This window comes from Neomonachus schauinslandi, unplaced genomic scaffold (genome assembly GCF_002201575.2).
Source record: "Neomonachus schauinslandi unplaced genomic scaffold, ASM220157v2 HiC_scaffold_1147, whole genome shotgun sequence".
Classification (NCBI taxonomy): domain Eukaryota; kingdom Metazoa; phylum Chordata; class Mammalia; order Carnivora; family Phocidae; genus Neomonachus; species Neomonachus schauinslandi.
This window is the reverse complement of record NW_025409837.1, coordinates 344-10757: the sequence shown is the minus strand read 5'-3', so window position 1 is coordinate 10757 and position 10414 is coordinate 344. Positions and strand designations below refer to the sequence as shown.

Genomic DNA, 10414 nt, shown 5'->3' with positions numbered 1-10414 from the left:
TAATAACATACTTAAGGAACTAATTTAATAATAACAAAATAATAGTAGGGATTATAACACCTAATTTATATTGTGGAGAGATCAGCCACAGATAGATAATAAATAGATGATAGATGATAGATATAGATAGATAGACAGATAATAGATAGATGATAGATAATCAGCCATAAAAAAGAATTATTCAGCCATAAATAAAAAATACAATTTTGTCATTTGCAACAACATGGATGGAGCCAGAGAGTATTTTGCTAAATGAAGTAAGTCAAAGACAAATACCATATGATTTCACTCATACGTGGAATTTAATAAACAAAACAAATAAGCAAAGGGAAAAAATAGAGAAAAAAAACAAGAAACAGACTCTTAACTCTAGAGAAACAAACTGATGGTTCCTAGAGTGAGGTTGGAGGGGCAATGGATAAAATAGGTGACGGGGATTAAGGAGTGCACTTGAGATGAGCATTAGGTGATGTATGGAAGTGTTGAATCACTATGCTGTACATCTGACACTAATATAACACTCCATGTCAATTATATTACCTCATTAACGTATTGCTGTCATAATAATTATGTGTAAGAACAGTAAATTAACTATGCTTTGTTACATTTACTTTTTTTAAGATTTTATTTATTTATTTATTTATTTATTTATTTATTTATTTATCTATTTATTTATTTATTTGAGAGAGAGTCAGAGAGCATGAGCGGGGGAAGAGCAGAGGAAGAGGGACAAGCAGATTCCAAGCTGAGCATGGAGCCTGATAGGGGGCTGATCCCATGACCCTGAGATCATGACCTGAGCTGAAATCAAGAGTCAGAAGCTCAACCTGCTGCCACTCAGGTGCCCCTTGTTACTTTTACTTTCATATTTAGTTTATCAATAATCATTTAATTGACTTATGAACCTATCAGGAATAAAAATAAGCATAATCGCTCATATAAAACAATTCCATCTTTTTATCTGCCTCTCTGTAGTACGCTGTCTGTGGGATAAGAAGGTTCATTCGTTGACTCCACAAACACCCAGGAGACTCTCCATGCTGCAGCAAGTGAGGTCAGCCTAGTGGCCTTCTCTAACGCTGGTATCTAATGTAAGAGGCAGACCACACACAGTTCCCTGAACAGACAATATGCTCTCAGGCTTTGAAAAATGGGAATAAAATATGCTAAGAATAGAAGGTATAAAGGGGAAGGGTTCAGAAAGGCAGGATTTTTTCTCTTTAACAAATGTTTCATCTCACTTTATTTAATCCATCTGAAATAGACTATCTCCCTTCTGTCTCTGACACCAGGATTTTTTCTGCTCTATCCTGAGGAATGCCTGTCTGTCTCAATGCCCCCACCCCTCTCCACACAAACAGTTTCCTCCTGTTCCCTTCATTTCCCTCCCCAGCTGTCCTCTGGGAATATGGCAGCCCATGTCACCCATCAAAGAGTAGCTATTTTCTCCTCCAGAAGCTACATGACACAGGATTCCAACGGGGTAGGTGTCCTCCCTGCTTTTCCTTGGTCCTCCCAAATCATTTATCCCCCTTGTCCTTGCAAACTCTCAGCTATTTCAAAGCAAATTTCTGGATTGGGGCATCACACCATGCCTCTGTCATTCTGGAAGCAGTGACATTGAGGCCGATATGCGAATGGTGTGGGCAATGGCTAGGCACCAATGAGGAGGGGCCTCATGGTAGCCTCTGGGGAGCAAGTGAGCCCAGTGTGTTAGGTGTGAAGTAATACATCAACAAGGCTCTGTCCTCGGTGGTATGAAATTGGTAACATTAATGAAGTGAGAGAAGAGGGCCCTTGGGAGACATTAGGGGCTAGGGAAGGAAGAGATGAGTAGGTCACATTCAGGGTGCATAGAGCAAACATAAACTCAGACAGTGCAGCTGTAGATGAAAGCGGATGCTCTGACAGAGCTGCCCAGTTCTATACAAGAAAGAGAAGCAAGGAAGAATGGTCTAAAGAGAGCACGGAAGTCTCCATGGAAGGAAATGTTTACATCAACCCCTAGATTTTGGGAGACTTTAAAGGGGTTAGAAATGGTGGGGAAGACTGTTTCTGTGGAAGAAAGAATATGAGTGTGGCCAAGATGCAAGAAAGACAATGTCATGTAAATATAATTACTTTAGTTTCAGTAGAAATGGGAACTAGAGATAGGGAGATTTTATGTTGTTGCTTGTTTGTCTGATTATTATTTTTAATGTATATAGAATGGAATGTGCATTCAGTGTAATCTAGCAGATTTTCTGCATGCTCAAAACAGTGTTCCAGATAGAATAACCTTGACTACACAAAAAGTGTACTCATAGGGGGAGAAACTGGAGGCAGACATTTACTTGAATTACCTTTACAATATTATAATTCTTTGAAATTCTATGTCATAAAAGGATGTGTTATGCATTTTGAATAAAACACACTGGAATTATCCTAGATCCATTATCCAAAAAAATGTATGACCCAATACGAATGCTAAGGAGAGCAAGAACACATCACGGAAATGTCTTACCTTTTCCCTTCCCAAATTATTTTTTTAACAATTTGGTGAGTTACTTTTCATTAATACTCACACATTATTGTGAATAATAAATTGGCTCCTAAATTCCCGGGTTTTATTTCCTGTACAGATCATCCAGAAAGAATGCAAGACCACACATCATCACCTGTAGATGTAACTCACAGGCCAAAGGAATGAGAAAAGTGTGCTTCCAGTCCCCAAACTCTGCCATTGTCATTGTCTGAAACTGACTTCATCGGCCACACTCTTCTGACTTCAAAAAGAGCTGTGAAGTGTGTGATCGTATGTGGACAGTACTGAACCCATACAGATCTAGACATTCTACTAACAAAGGATAGAATAGATGCCTTAGAGTCACCATGACGACCATGGACTGTAGCACCATGAGGAGGATAACCATGGGAGACATTTATGTCAGGAGAGTTGGTAAGAGATGGTGATTTTTATATGGAGGAGTTGGGATAACTTTTTTTTTTTTTTCTGATTTCTGGCTCGGGCTGTTGTAAATGGTGGTACCAATGGTGATACATGCTTCAGGGGACTTTGGCAGTTCATTGTTAGGCATGATGAGTTTGATGTCACTGTGAGAGACTACTCACAGGACTCCCTTAAACTGGCATGGCAGCAACAATGAATAGATGTAAAATCACCATGCAGTGATTCCTTGGTGTATGATTCAGTGTCCTGAAAAATCAAAAGGACAAAAACAAAATTGTTAGTTCATTATAATGTCAATTAGCTAGTATAGAATGAAATTGTGAGCAGCTCAGTGGATTGATTTCATAATAAGGAGCATTTCTTAGCTCTCCACACATGCCTGTGTTTGTGTATATGGGTGGGAAACAAACCACACGCCGTCATTCAGCAAACTGCAATTCCACTTCCCCCAGAGAACCTCATGGACCAATTTCACCAGGCAGAGTACACAATCTGCTTCTGACTCACAACATCGAATTGTATTTCTTTACTCGGTTATATACTCTCATATCCTGAATACTACTCTCTCTTTCTAGAATATAGTAGTTTAAATGCTTATTTAAAATATAAAGTATGTTGGCTAACTGAACATAATAAAAAATTAATAAAAAATAAACCAAAATAATTATAGAAATACTAATACTGCAATTTTAGAAACAATAATAAAAACAACAGTAATAATCCTTGTCCCTATGTAACGACTAAGTGCTAAGCTCTGTTCTGCGTGTGCATGTATGCACCTGCGTATGTGCATGTATCTGTGTTATATACTGTGTTGTCTCTTAGTCTAGAAAAAAACCTTTGATAAAAATTAATTTGATAAAAAATTGATTTGATAAAAATTCATTTCAGATAAAATTTCATGTCTGATTGATGTGTTGTATAATAAGACAATATAAAATATTTCAAAGCTACTGTATTTGCATTGGATTTTCTTGTTTATCTCTTCAAATCATGGAAATTTTTCACTTATATTACTACTCTCTTAATATAATCATTTGGGTCAGTAGCATACCCATTCCTAGGGAAAGTCACACTATCGTACATTTATGGTATGCATTTTTCATGTCAACTCCTTTAAATATGCAATGATTTTATTCCATCCATATTTAGGGAAATCCATTGTTAGACCTCTGCCTCTTCTATGAAATTCCATTACAGTGAATTATCAGCAAAGACCATTTAACTGGAATCAATTGCACACCAACCATGTAAGTCTGGTATTTGAAGACAGTGCTTATAATAGCTATATCATTTTGGTCATTGATATCATATATTTTTAGAATACATCCAAAAATAAAAGTAGCATTATCTTTTAGTATAAATATAAGCATGTATATCAGACTTAATATTCCCAGGATGTCTACATTAAACACCTCAAGATAAATATTACTCAGGAAGTAATGATCTATTATTTTTGTCTTTCATCTTACAGTCAAAATTTTAATATAAAGATGTAATGTAGGAACATACAAATAATTGAATAGATGTGTAGTCTTACTAATTTTATTGAATAGTTTCCTTCTATTTAAATGTAATTTCCCTTCTGTTTAAATTTAAGGAGATATTCTGAATGTTTTATTCATGTACTGAAAGATGTAACAGAAAAATGAAAAGAATATTTCTCAAACTAGTTAAGTCAAATTAGTGCTGCAGAATGAATTTTCAAAATCTTGACAAATGTAAAATGGTAAAAAATATTTGCGCATATTGCATTCACTAGGTAAAGTGCATGGAAGCCTTTCTTTTACCTGGGAGGCAAGTTTGGGATATGACTGTGTTTATAGCTAAAGACTTGGTATCTAATGATGACAGCATCTTCTATAATTAGTCTCCAAACTTCTAGAGGTTAGGATGGTGTAAACTGCATGTTACATCTCTTTACTTACATTTAGTATTATTAGACAGAGAATATTTAATGTCACATAGAGAGAAAGAGACTATAACTTTATAAGGGTAGCACAGATTTGGAAGATTTTACAGGATATGTAACATTTGTCATCCCACTTTTAAACATAATGTTAGGAAGCTCACCATTAGAGTATACCTCTTTGGATTCAAGAACAGATTTCATTCAACATTCTGGATGGCATAGAAGGTATCATTTTATCTATCATTCTAGCATCATGGAAGGATATTCCAGATGCCTGATTGACCAGTTAGGCAAAGATTCTTAAAAGATGGTTGTACACCTGGGTGGCTTAGTTGGTTAAGTACTGGACTCGATCTCAGCTCAGCTCTTGAACTTCAGGTGCCCCATGGAAGTGGAAAGAAAGTAGCAGAACCTAGAAGATGAAGTAGTTGTTGAATTTATTATGGAGTACTTCTAATATCTGAAGACAAAATGTAGACAAAATATTCTTGTAGAGGCAGCACAAACTCTTTAAAAATGTAAATATAATTGATATATTGTGGATAACTTTGGATATCAGAGTCCATAATCAAAAATACCTTGAACAAACATTTACTGAGAACCTACAATAGGCCAGGGACTACTATGTGATGGGGTTCTGCAGAAAATAGACATTACATATACTTTTGTTTTCTTTTTTTTTTTTAAGATTTATTTATTTTAGAGAAAGAGGAACAGGGAAAGGGAGGGAAAGTGTTAAGCAGACTCTGTACCTGTGTGCACAGCCTGACCTGGGGTCAGCCTGGGGGTCATCTCATGACCCTGATATGACAACCTGAGGCAAAAACAAGAGCTGGGCATTTAACTGACTGTGTCTCTCAGATGCCCCCACACTTCTCAACACTAAAATCGAGTTGGATTTTTGATGAGAATGAGAATAACAATTGAAATCATTAATGGAAAATGGAAAACCAGAATGACAAAATTATTTTTGGCAGTGAGAAAAAGTCAACAACTTTGGATAATGATATATTGAATTTGAGTTGTCAATAATATTCATTGATTTTTTTATTCATAGATTTTAAAAACTAACTTATGATCCACCAGTTCATGGAAGGCATCGATGCCCTTAAATCTCAATCCATGTCCTTACCAAATTTTACTGAGCTGTTGGTCAAACCAGTCAAAACAGCAAGACCTACTTAAACATGTATCTATCTGCAACGTCATTCAAAGGTTAATCTTTTCATATACCTAACGTTATAGCAAAACAGTGGTCACATTCCAGGCCATCAAAATAGAGTGTAGAGGTTTATTTCATAATGAAGAATCTCAATAATCTAAAATAAAACAGAAAAATACACATTATTTATATTTTATCAGGGACATATTTGTACATTTGCTTCCCAAAGGGAAAACCAAAACACATTTCATTCAAACTTAAAAGAGTTTTTTTTTTGTTGTTTTTAAGATTCATGGTGCTTGAACTTACAACCCTGAGATCAAGAGTCACATGCTCTACTGACTAAGCCAGACAGGAACCACAAACTTATGAATAGTTCTTAAAGAAGGCAAATAACTTGTTTTATATGTTATTTATTTTTCATGATTTGCAGCAGTGTTTTCTTAAATTCTCTCTGTGTGTATAAGTATGTATGCATGTATATCTATTTATTGAGGGATAGATCATACATAGTGAACTTGTGCACATATAGTAAAGGGAACACATCTAAACAATTTCATTATTTAGGAAACAATATGATTCTCTATGTAAAGAATTAATGAAATATAATTCAATTTTGAGGAGTTAATAAAACTGGCCCAATTAAAATATATTCTTATTTTAACTGAATAAAATTTTCATTTTTTACATTTAAATGCTGATACTTACAAATTACAGATTAAATTATAAATACAGATTAAGCTAGTTTTTATAGTATATCATTACTTATTATTTTAGAAAGATGTATAAATAATACATTTCATTTTCTTTAAGCTTTATCCAAATAAAAAATGAGACAGGAAATTGAGTTCCATATGCTATTCATTTATTCAGGTATTTAAAGGATATTATTGAGCAACTACTATATACCAGGCATTGTGTAGCCATTCAGTTTATACAGAGGGCAAAACAACGATTTCACTTTGGGAAGTTTAAGTTCTGATGAGTTAGAATGACCATAAAAAATAAATTTAGTTCATAAGTTTATTGAATATGTAAAAGATGAAAAGTGATTTGCAAAATACATCAAAGGACAGCACAGTAAGGAGAAATAGGCAAGTCGGGGGTTACTGAGATTTTAAGTACACTGTTCAGGGTAGGTCTCATTTAAAAAGTGCAGCCATCAAAAGGAATGAGATCTTGCCATTTGCAACGACGTGGATGGAACTGGAGGGTATTATGTTGAGTGAAATAAGTCAAACAGAAAAAGACATGTATCATATGATCTCACTGATATGAGGAATTCTTAATTGTAGGAAACAAACTGAGGGTTGCTGGAGTGGGGGGTGGGGTGGGAGGGATGGAGTGACTGGGTGATAGACACTGGGGAGGGTATGTGCTCTGGTAAGCGCTGTGAATTGTGCAAGACTGTTGAATCTCAGATCTGTACCTCTGAAACAAATAATGCAATATATGTTAAGAAAAAAAAGAAGAAGAAGAAGAAGGTAGCGGGAGGGGAAGAATGAAGCGGGGGAAATCGGAGGGGTAGACGAACCATGAGAGACGATGGACTCTGAAAAACAAACAGGGTTCTAGAGGGGAGGGGGGTGGGAGGATGGGTTAGCTGGTGGTGGGTATTGAGGAGGGCACATTCTGCATGGAGCACTGGGTGTTATGCACAAACAATGAATCATGGAACACTTCATCTAAAACTAATGATGTAATGTATGGGGATTAACATGAGAATAAAAAAAAAAGTGACCTTTGACAAAAGATTGAACTGCATTTAAGAATACGGAATTAAGACTACATGGAGCTAACAACTTTCTCAATAGACCCATATCATCAGTTGATTCAAACAAATAAATGGCCATGTTGTAAACCAAGCCCACTTCCAAAGCTGGTTGAGAGTCTGTTGACTTGAACTGCAAAATATGCATCGCTCTCATTTTATTATGCTTCTAAATGTAAATGAGTTTGAGATTTACGCCACTGCATTTTAGCTCTATTTTTTTCTATTTTAGGAAAAGAGTGGAGTTCATGATGGGGCATGAGAATCACAGTTTCACCAGTGATTTCATTCTTTTAGGACTCTTTTCTTCTTCTCAATCAAGTCTAGTTTTCATCTCCTTTATATTCATCATTTTTATTATGACTATAACAGAAAACACAATCATGATCCTCCATATCCTCAGGGACTCAAGACTCCATACTCCAATGTATTTCCTGCTCAGCCATCTGTCTTTCATGGACATCTTGCATATTTCCAACATTGTTCCCAAAATGGTCACTGACTTTCTGTCAGGCAGCAGAACTATTTCATTCGCAGGTTGTGGCTTCCATATATTTCTATCCCTCACCCACCTGGGTGGTGAGTGCCTTCTCCTGGCGGGCAATGTCTTACGATCACTATGTAACCATCTGTCACCCACTGCACTATCCCATTCTTATGAATGACTATGTCCGCATTCTCATGGCTAGAGGGTCCTGGATTGTTGGGACCGTCAACTTCATAGTCCACACAGCTTATGCACTCCAATTTCCCTTCTGTGGCCCAAGAGCCATTGATCACTTTTTCTGTGAAGTCCCTGCCATGTTGAAGTTGTCCTGTGTGGACACAACACTCTATGAATGAGGAGTTTATGTAAGTGGCTTAATTTTTCTCCTTGTCCCTTCCTCCCTAATCCTTGCTTCTTATGTCCAAATTCTCCTTACTGTTCTTCAAATGAAATCATCAGAAGCACGGAAAAAGTCATTTTCTACCTGTTCCTTCCACATGATTGTGGTCACAATGTACTATGGGCCATTTATTTTCACATACATGAGACCCAAATCATACCACGCTCCGGGCCAGGACAAATATTTGGCAATATTCTATACCACCCTCACACCCACACTGAACCCTATCATCTACAGTTTTAGGAATAAAGATGTTCTGAAGGCAATGAAAAATATGCTCAAAGTAACTTTCTCCATTAAAGATAGTAATAAAAATGCTTGAAGCATGTGTTTTCTATATCAATATTCAATGCTTAGAGATTATCCATTAGTCATATCTTTAGAAAGAAAATCAAAGTTTCTATCCATCAAGAGTGAAAAGTGGATTTTTCCAAACCTCCAATGAAAATAAAAAAATTTTTTACAGGTATTTGTTTTATAAATACATACATCCAGAAATGTACTGTTTCCTCCCATGAAAAATTCTAAGAACTTATAAAAATTGACTTTTATAATACAATCACGTTATATGGGATCTATCCATATAACTTTTCTATTTCATGAAACAGTAAAATTATAATTCCAAGGTTACAAGCAGTTATCAAAAATTCATAAAAATTTATAGGCAAAATGGGTGCAGGTGTTCAAGAGGTAAAAATTCTAGTTATATGATACATAAGTTAAAAATAAGTAAGTCCTGTGATGTAATTAATGTAGAGCATAGTGACTGTAGTTAACAATGGTCTGTTGTATATAAGAAAGTGGCTGAGAGTGTAGGTTTTAGTAGTTCTCATCATAACAAAATGAATTGTAGCTCTGTGTGGTGACAGATGATAACTAAACTTATTTTGATAATTATTTTATAATATATAGATATATCAAATTTTTATGCAGTACACCTAAGAACAGTAGAATTATATCAATTATACCTCAATAAAACAGAAACATAAACCAATGTATTTTTGTATTTAATAAATCATATATTATTACGTATTTTAATATACTAATACATTATGTAACTTATTTGATATACTCAATGCATTAAATATTATTTAGTAAGAATAACATTTATTAAGAGTTATTTAAGAACTAGCATTCAATTTCTATTAATATGAGTTCTAAATCATGAAAACACTTCCATTTGAAATCCACCATCCCTGTTTTCTTGCACAATGATGTAAACAAATATTGCATGTAAGAACCTCCATACATCAATTGCATCCCTGCCCTAGTACCCCTGGATCTTTTTTGTATTGTGAATGTCTGAGTGAGAGGGCTACACCTCTGTACAGAGAAAGTGAGGTAGAGGGGCCAAAAACAATCCAGCAGGCACAAGCAATTTCTGTTTTTGCTCCCTTTCAAACTTAATTGAGAGGGAATTTGGGAAACAAAATGTCAGAACTACATTAAATCACAAACCAGTACAACGACATGCATCACTCTGCCCTCACCTGGAAGTTTCGAAGAAAAAAACAAAACTTTTCGGAACTCCACTTGAAATATCCATTGTTCATTGAAAAGTTTGTTTTGAAACCTTTGTTACTGAAGTGAGAAATATATATACATACACTTATATACACATTAGTTGTGGTACAATGAAAGTACTCATCCTTTCTAGAAGCAAACACAAAATATTTAATGTGTGTATTAAAATTGTGCCTTGTTTTAGGTATACATATAGGGTTACATTTTG

At 35.2% G+C, this 10414-nt stretch overlaps 1 pseudogene; it reads left to right on the top strand.

Annotated features, from left to right (window-relative positions):
• The first annotated feature begins 8043 nt into the window (after positions 1-8043).
• LOC123323814 lies at positions 8044-8959 on the top strand (annotated as a pseudogene).
• The last annotated feature ends 1455 nt before the right edge of the window (positions 8960-10414 follow it).